Source organism: Cetorhinus maximus, chromosome 12 (assembly GCF_964194155.1).
Source record: "Cetorhinus maximus chromosome 12, sCetMax3.hap1.1, whole genome shotgun sequence".
Lineage (NCBI taxonomy): Eukaryota > Metazoa > Chordata > Chondrichthyes > Lamniformes > Cetorhinidae > Cetorhinus > Cetorhinus maximus.
In genome coordinates, this window is record NC_135890.1 from 106,680,981 (window position 1) to 106,689,210 (window position 8,230).

Consider the following 8,230-nt stretch of genomic DNA (forward strand, 5'->3'; position numbering starts at 1 on the left):
TGGGCATTGCTGACTGCGCCAGCATTTAATAGCCATCCCTAGTTGCCCTTGAGAAGGTAGGGGCTGAGCTGCCTTCTTAAACCGCTGAAGTTCATGTGGTGTACGTACACTCACAGTGCTGTCAGGAAGGGAGTTCCAGGATTTTGACCAAGTGACAGTGAAGGAACGGCGATATATTTCCAAGTCAGGATGGTGAGTGACTTGGCGGCGAACTTCCAGGTGGTGGTGTTCCCATCTATCTGCTGCCCTTGTCCTTCGAGTTGGTAGTGTTCGTGGGTTTGGAAGGTGCTGTGAAAGGAGCCTTGGTGAATTCCTGCGGTGCATCTTGTAGATGGTACACACTGCTGCTACTGTACGACAGTGGTGGAGAGAGTGAATGTTTGTGGGTGCGATGCCAATCAAGCGAGCTGCTTTGTCCTGGACAGGGTCAAGCTTCTTGAGTGTTGTGGGCGCTGCGCTCATCCAGGCATGTGGGCAGTATTCCATCACACTCCTGATTTGTGCCTTGTAGATGGTGGACAGGCTTTGGGGAGTCAGGAGGTGAGTTACTCGTCGTGAGTTACTCCTGGCCTCTGACCTGCTCTTATAGTCACGTATTTACATGGCTAGTCAGTTCAGTTTCTGGTCAATGCTAACCCCAAGGATGTTGACAATGGGGGATTCAGTGATGGTAATGCTATTGAACATCAAGGGGCGATGGTTAGATTCTCTCTTGTTGGAGATGGTCATTGCCTGACACTTGTGTCGCATGAATATTACTTGCCACTTGTCAGCCCAAGCCTGGATGTTGTCCAGGTCTTGCTGCATTTGGACATGAACTGCTTCAGTATCTGAGGAGTCGCAAATGATACTGGACATTGTGCAATCATTAGCAAACATCCCCACTTCTCACCTTATGACCTTAGGGAGGTCATTGATGAAGCAGCTGAAGATGGTTGGGCCGAGGACACGATCCTGAGGAACTTCTGCAGTGATGTCCTGGAGGTGACTTGACTGACCTTCAACAACCACAACCATCTTCCTTTGTGCTCGGCATGACTCCAACCAGTGGAGAGTTTTCCCCTTGATTCCCATTTACTCTAGTTTTGCTGGGGCTCCTTGATGCCACACTTTGTCAAATGCTATCTTGATTTTAAGGGCAGTCACTCTCACCTCACCTCGGGAGTTCCGCTCTTTTGTCCATGTTTGAACCAAGGCTGTAATGAGGTCAGGAGCTGAGTGGTTCTGGCAGAACCCAAACTGGGCATCAGTGAGATTATTGCTAAGCAATGGCCACTTGATAGCACTGTTGATGATCCCTTCCATTACTTATCTGATGACCGAGAGTAGATTGATGGGGGCGGCAATTGGCCGAGTTGGATTTGTCCTGCTTTTTGTATACAGGACATACCTGGGCAATTTTCCACATAGCTGGGTAGCTGCCAGTGTTGTTGCTGTACTAGAACAGCTTGGCTAGGGGTACGGCAAGTTCTGGAGCACAAGTCTTCAGTACAATTGCTGGAATATTGTCAGGGCCCGTAGCCTTTGCAGTATCCAGTGCCTTCAGCCGTTTCTTGATATCACATGGAGTGAATTGAATTGGCTGAAGGCTGGCATCTGTGATGCTGGGGACATCCAAAGGAGGCCGAGATGGATCATCCACTTGACACTTCTGACTGAAGATTGTAGCAAATGCTTCAGCCTTATCTTTTGCACTCTTGTTCTGGGCTCCTCCATCATTGAACATGTGGAGATTTGTGGAGCCTCCTCCTCCAGTGAGTTGTTTAATTGTCCACCACCATTCACGACTGGATGTGGCAGGACTGCAGAGCTTAGATCTGATCCGTTGGTTGTGGGATCACTTAGCCCTGTCTATCACTTGCTGTTTATGCAGTTTGGCATGCTAGTAGTCCTGTGTTACAGCTTCACCAGGTTGACACCTTATTTTTAGATAGGCCTGGTGTTGCTCCTGGCATGCCCTCCTGCACTCTTCATTGAACCAGGTTTGATCCCCTAGCTTGATGGTAATGGTAGAGCGGGGCATATGCCGGGCCATGAGGTTACAGATTGTGTTCGAGTACAATTCTGCTGCTGCTGATGGCCTACAGCGCCTCATGGATGCCCAGTCTTAAGTTGATAGATCTGGTTGAAATCTAACCCATTTAGCACAGTTGTAGTGCCACACAACCTGACGGAGAGTATCCTCAATGTGAAGACAGGACTTTGTTTCCACGATGACATCGGCAGGACAAAGGAGGAGGTTCTACTTGGTCAGTATGAGGACCTAGGCATCAAATTAAGAAGCAGAACTTCAACGGTCATAACCTCTAGATTATTACCTGCGCCATGTGAAAATTGGCATAGGACAAATCAGATTAGGGAGATGACTACGTGGCTCAAAGTCTGGTGTGAGAGAAGTGGGTTCCAGTTTGTGGGGAAAGTGAGATCTGTACCGTTGGGACGGTCTACACCCGAACCTTGCTGGGGCCAGTGTTCTTGCAAGCCACATAACTAGGAAAGTAGAGAGGGTTTTAAACTAAATAGTGACGGCAGGGGATCAAATTTGGGAAAATGTAGCAAATATAAGAGCAGAAACAAGACAAAAGAAAAAAGTATTATTGTGGGAAATGAAATCAGACCGTGACAGGAAGGAATAGAGAGTGCAAATCTAACAGTAAATCAACAGGTGAAATTCGAGGTTATTTAAAAAAAGGTAAAAAACTAAAAGTTCTGTATCCGAATGCATGTGGCATTCGAAACAAAACTGATGAACTGAGAACGCAAATAGAAATAAACAATTATGATTTGACAGCCATTACGGAGACATGGCTGCAAGAGGACATGGAAGGAACCTGAATATTGAAGGGTACAGGATATTTAGGGAAGACAGGAAGTGAGGAAAAGGTGGAGGGGTGGCTCTGTTAGTTAATGATGGTATTAGCACAATAGGGAGGAATGACCTAAATTCAGGAAACTAGGATGTGGAAACAGTTTGGGTAGAAATGAGAAATGGTAAAAGCAAGAAGTCACTTGTGGTAGTTGTGTATGGCCCCCAAACAGTAACCACATGGTAGGGTTGAGTATAAAAGAAAAAATAACTGGAGCTTGTCAGAAAGGCACGGCAATAATCATGGGAAATTTTAGTTTACTGGAAAAGTCAGACGGGCAAAGATAGCCTAGATGAGGAGTACATTGAAATTTTTTGGGATAGCTTCTCAGAACATCATGTGCTGGAGCCAACCAGAGAGCAGGCTACACTAGACCTGATATTGTGCAAGGAGATGGGAGTAATTAATGTTCATATAGTGAAGGCACCCCTAGGTAGCAGTGACCGTAATATGATTGAATTTTACATTCACTTTGAGGGAGAGAGGAGTGGGTCTGAAATTAAAATTTTAAACTTAAAGGACAATTATGAGGGCATGAAAGTTGAGCTAGCTAAAGTGAATTGGCAAATTAGGTTAAGGGATAGATCAATAGAGATGCAGTGGCCAATATTTAAGGGGATATTTCAAAATGCACAGAATAGATACATTCCAACGAGTAAGAAAAAGTCCAAGGGACGGACACTTCATCCGTGGTTAACTAGAAAGGTTAAAGATACTATCAAACTATCAGAAGTTTGGACGGAATATAAGGAACAGCAAAGAATGACTAAAAGACTAATAAGGAGAGAAAATTAGAGTATGAGAGGAAACTATCCAGAAATATAAAAACAGATAGTAAGAATTTTTATAAATATTTAAAAAAGAAAAGAGTTAACAAAGTGAGCGTTGGTTCCAAAGAAAGTGAGTCTGGAGAATTGATAATGGAAAACAAGGAGATGACAGATGAATTGAACAGGTATTTTGATCAGTTTTCACTACAGAGGATACAAGTAAAAGCCCAGAAGCAGCTACAAACCAGGAAATGGAAATTGGGAAGGAAGTCAGGAAAATTGCAGTCATCAGAGAAGCAGTACTGAGTAAATTGTTGGAGCTGCGGGCTGACAAGTGCCCAGGTCCTGATGAACTTCATCCTAGGGTCTTAAAAATAAGTGTCCAGTGAGATAGTTAATGCATTGGCTTTAAATTTTCCAAAATTCCCTAGATTCAGGCAAGGTTCCATGAGATTGGAAGTTGGCAAATGTAACTCTATTATTCAAAAAGGGAGGGAGACAGAAAACAGGAAACTACAGGCCAGTTAGCTTAACATCTGTCAAAGGGAAAATATTAAAAGCTATTATTAAAGAAGTTATAGCAGGGCACTTGGATAAGTTCAAGTCCATCAGGCAGATTCAGCATGGTTTTGTGAAAGGGAAATCGTGTTTAACCAACTTATTAGAGTTCTTTGAGGAAGTAACATGTGCTGTGGGTAAAGAGGAACTGGTGGATGTGCTGTATTTAGATTTCCAGGAGGCATTTGATAAAGTGCCACATCAAAGATTAATGCAGAAAGTAAAAGCTCATGATATGGGGGTAACATATTGGCATGGATAGAAGACTGGCTGGCTAACAGGAAGCAGAGAGTAGGCATGACTCTTCAATGGTATTTCTTCAATGAGCCTTGACGTTCAATGGTATTACCATCACTGAATCCCCCACCATCAACATCCTGGGGGTTACCATTGACCATAAACTGAACTAGACTAACCATATAAATACTGTAGCAATAAGAGCAGATCAGAGGCTAGGAATCGTGCGACGAGTAACTCACCTCCTGACTCTCCAAAGCCTGTCCAACATCTACAAGGCCCAAAACAGGAGCGTGATGGAATAATCCCCACGTGCCTGGATGAGTGCAGCTCCCACAACACTCAAGAAGCTTGACCCTGTCCAGGACAAAGCAGCCCGCTTGATTGGCACCACATCCACAAACATTCACTCCCTCCACCACCAACGCACAGTAGCAGCAGTGTGTAACATCTACAAGATGCACTGCATGAATTCATCAAGGCTACTTAGACGGCACCTTCCAAGCCCATGACAACTACCATCTAGAAGGAGAAGGGCAGCAGTTAGATGGGAGTGCCACCACCTGGAAGTTCCCCTCCAAGTCACACACCACCCTGACTTGGAAATATATTGGCATTCCTTCACTGTCGCTGGGTCAAAATCCTGGAATTCCCTTCCTAACAGCACTGTGGGTGTACCTGCACCAAATGGACTGCAGCTGTTCAAGAAGGCAGCTCACTACCACCTTCTCAAGGGCAACTAAGGATGGGCAATAAATGCTGGCCCAGCCAGCGAAGGCCACATCCCGTGAATGAATAATAAACAAAACATTAGGAGGATACAAAAAGATATAGATAGGTTAAGTGTGTGGGAAAAGATCTGACAAATGGAGTATAATGTGGGAAAATATTAAATTGTTCATTTTGGCAGGAAGAATAAAAGAGAAGCATGTTATCTAAATGGTGAGAGATTGCAGAGCTCTGAGCTGCAGAAAAATCTGGGTGTCCTAGTGCATGAATCACAAATGGCTAATGTGCAAGTGCAGCAAGTAATTAGGAAATCTAATAGAATGTTATCATTTATTGTGAGGGTTAATTGAATACAAAACTCGGGAGCTTATGCTTGAATTGTACAGGGCACTTGTGAGACCACATTTGGAGTACTACATGTAGTATTGGTCACCTTATTTAAGGAAGGATGTAAAATCATTGGAAACAGTTCAGAGAAGGTTTGCCAGACTAATAACTGGAACGGGTGGGTTGTGTTATGAGGAAAGGTTGGACAGACTAGGCTTGTATCCACTGAAGTTTATATGTGTAAGAGGCAACTTGATTGAAACATAGAAGATCCTGAGGGGTCTTGACAGGGTGGATGTGGAGAGAATGTTTCCTCTTGTGGAAAAATCTAGAACCAGGGGTGACTATTTAAAACAAAAACAAAAATACCTGGAAAAACTCAGCAGGTCTGGCAGCATCTGCGGAGAGGAACACAGTTAACGTTTCGAGCCCGAATGACCCTTCAACAGAACTAAGTAAAAAGCTATTTAAAAATAAGGGGTCACCCATTTAAAACAGAGATAAGGCAAAAAGTTTTCACTCAAAGGGTCGTGAGTCTTTGGAACTCTCTGCCCAGAAGGCTGGCGGAAGCAGAATCTTTTGAATATTTTTAAGGCAGGGGTGGCTAGACTCTTGGTAAGCAAGGGGGTGATAGATTATCGGGGGTAGGCGGGATGCAGATTTCAGGTTACTATCAGATCAGCCATGACCTTATTAAATGGTGAAGCAGGCTCAAGGGGCTGAATGGCCTACTCCTGCTCCTTGTTCGTATTGAAATACTGGGCGATTTGGCATGAGTCCATGAGAGGTGGGCAATCAAGAGGGGAGTCAGGGGTATCCGGCTGCACTCCACAGTTTTAATATTGAACTGGAAGTAAAACTTCTGCTCCTCTGAGTTTACTTTTTTGATGAAAACTTCTTGTGGCCCTTTCAGGATTATTGTCTAGGCTGCATTTAGGTTAGGAAATCCTGAAAGCAGCAGGTCCAAAGTAAACCAAATTGCCAGTTTGGGTCCTAGAACAGGAGTTTGGAATATTAAAGAATGTATGTCTTAGAACATTGCCAGGGTCGTCTCTACACCATCCGATCCAACAGCCAGTGCATTGGACATTCTGAATGCTGTTCAGAGGTGGAAGGTTGGCCCTCAAAACTGGCACTCATTATTTCCCGGATCCAATTTTTAGGTCATAAAACAAAGCCCTGTCTATGAAAAGAGCAAGGTTTTCCCAATGTCCTGGTCAAACACCACCAAAACAACATTTGCTTTTTTTTTGAGACCTTGCAATGTACAAATTGGTTAATGTATCTGTTTACATAATAACGGAGACTACAGAGATGAAATTGGTCTCTGGCACTGATGAAAATCAGCAAATATCAAATCAGCAGCCTGCTTTACATCCAGCCTGATTTTCTTAATTAAGAAAGAAATAGGGTGGGAATTAAAACAGCCTGATGATTTGTTACCAACATTTTGCACAACTGCCAAATACCAGATTAGTACATTAAACTTCAAAAATAATAAACTGGCTGTGAAGCACTTTGAAAGTTCTTTCTTTTCTCAGAGAGAAGCTATGTACCATTCTGAATATTTTTACGTATAGCATCTACCATTCTACAAACAAGAAACAACAGAAATGAGTGTACCTTTCAAACAAATAAAATGAGGGAGATGAATAGCTGTAACAACGTTGTCTTCTGCCACGATATTAAACAATGGACCAGAAAACTCTGATTGCTTTATAACAATAATGGGAGCATATTCATTCCATGAGCAATATCTGTAATCAATAGTTATTGATTTCTTGATTTCCCATCTTAGTCCAGTTATAGAACATTCGTAAAAGCCTTCATCTGGAAGGAAAATCCTACACAGAAACATAATTATTCATGAATTTGTAATAGAGAATTTAAAATGTGACTAACAATGAATTTTTTGTCATACTTTACCTAAAAAACATGTCATGCTCAGAGACCATAGGTTTTATCATTATCCATTTTGTTTCCTCCTTAAGGAGATGGGAATAAAAAACAAATAATAAGAAAACATAGCATTGCAAAAAAAGTAAGATCTCAAATCGAAATTAACTTACATCTTTGAATTCACATTTGCCACAAGAATTTAACCTGTGACGACCAAGCTCTTGAAATCCAATTTGTCCTGTGTGAATAAGTAAACAAGCTTAAGTTTCTTATTGGATTAATTTTCCTATTATAACAATCAGAATGCCTGTTACATTTGTCTGTTGATAATGGTTTCTATGATTCTGCAACAAATGGTTTTGCAAGTCAATTAACAGCAAAGAATGGCATGTAAATCAGAAACAGAATATTTTAAAAGCAAAATACTGCGGATGCTGGAAAGCTGAAACAAAAACAGAAATAGCTGGAAAAACTCAGCAGGTCTGACAGCATCTGCAGAGAGGAATACAGTTAACATTTCGATTCCGTATGACTCTTCATCAGAACTAAGGAAATATAGAAATGAGGTGAGGTTGAGTGGGGTGGGGCAGGTGGAGCTGGATAGAGGGCCAGTGATAGGTGGAGGCAAAGAAGAGATTGTCAAAGATGTCATAGACAAAAGGGTGTTGACATTAGCTAAGGAATGTGCTAATGGTGACATTAAGGGTAGAAAGCAGGATGAGCAAGTGACAGATAGCCCTAGTGGGGGTGGGGTGGGGGGGAAAGGATCGAAATAGGCTAAAAGGTAGAGATAAAACAATGGATGGAAATACATTTAAAAATAATGGAAACAGGTGGGAAAAG

At 42.5% G+C, this 8,230-nt stretch overlaps 1 protein-coding gene across 1 annotated transcript in view; it reads right to left on the reverse strand.

The window, feature by feature from the left end:
- LOC144687792 (uncharacterized) overlaps positions 1-7,569 on the reverse strand; it is a 270,728-nt gene extending 263,159 nt beyond the window's left edge. The window contains exons 1-2 of the mRNA XM_078554296.1: positions 7,415-7,569; positions 7,112-7,332 (exon numbers count right to left, since the gene is read on the reverse strand). The gene's annotated coding sequence lies outside the window, so the exon portion shown is untranslated. The remainder of the gene's footprint in view (positions 1-7,111; positions 7,333-7,414) is intronic.
- Between the last annotated feature and the right edge of the window lie 661 nt (positions 7,570-8,230).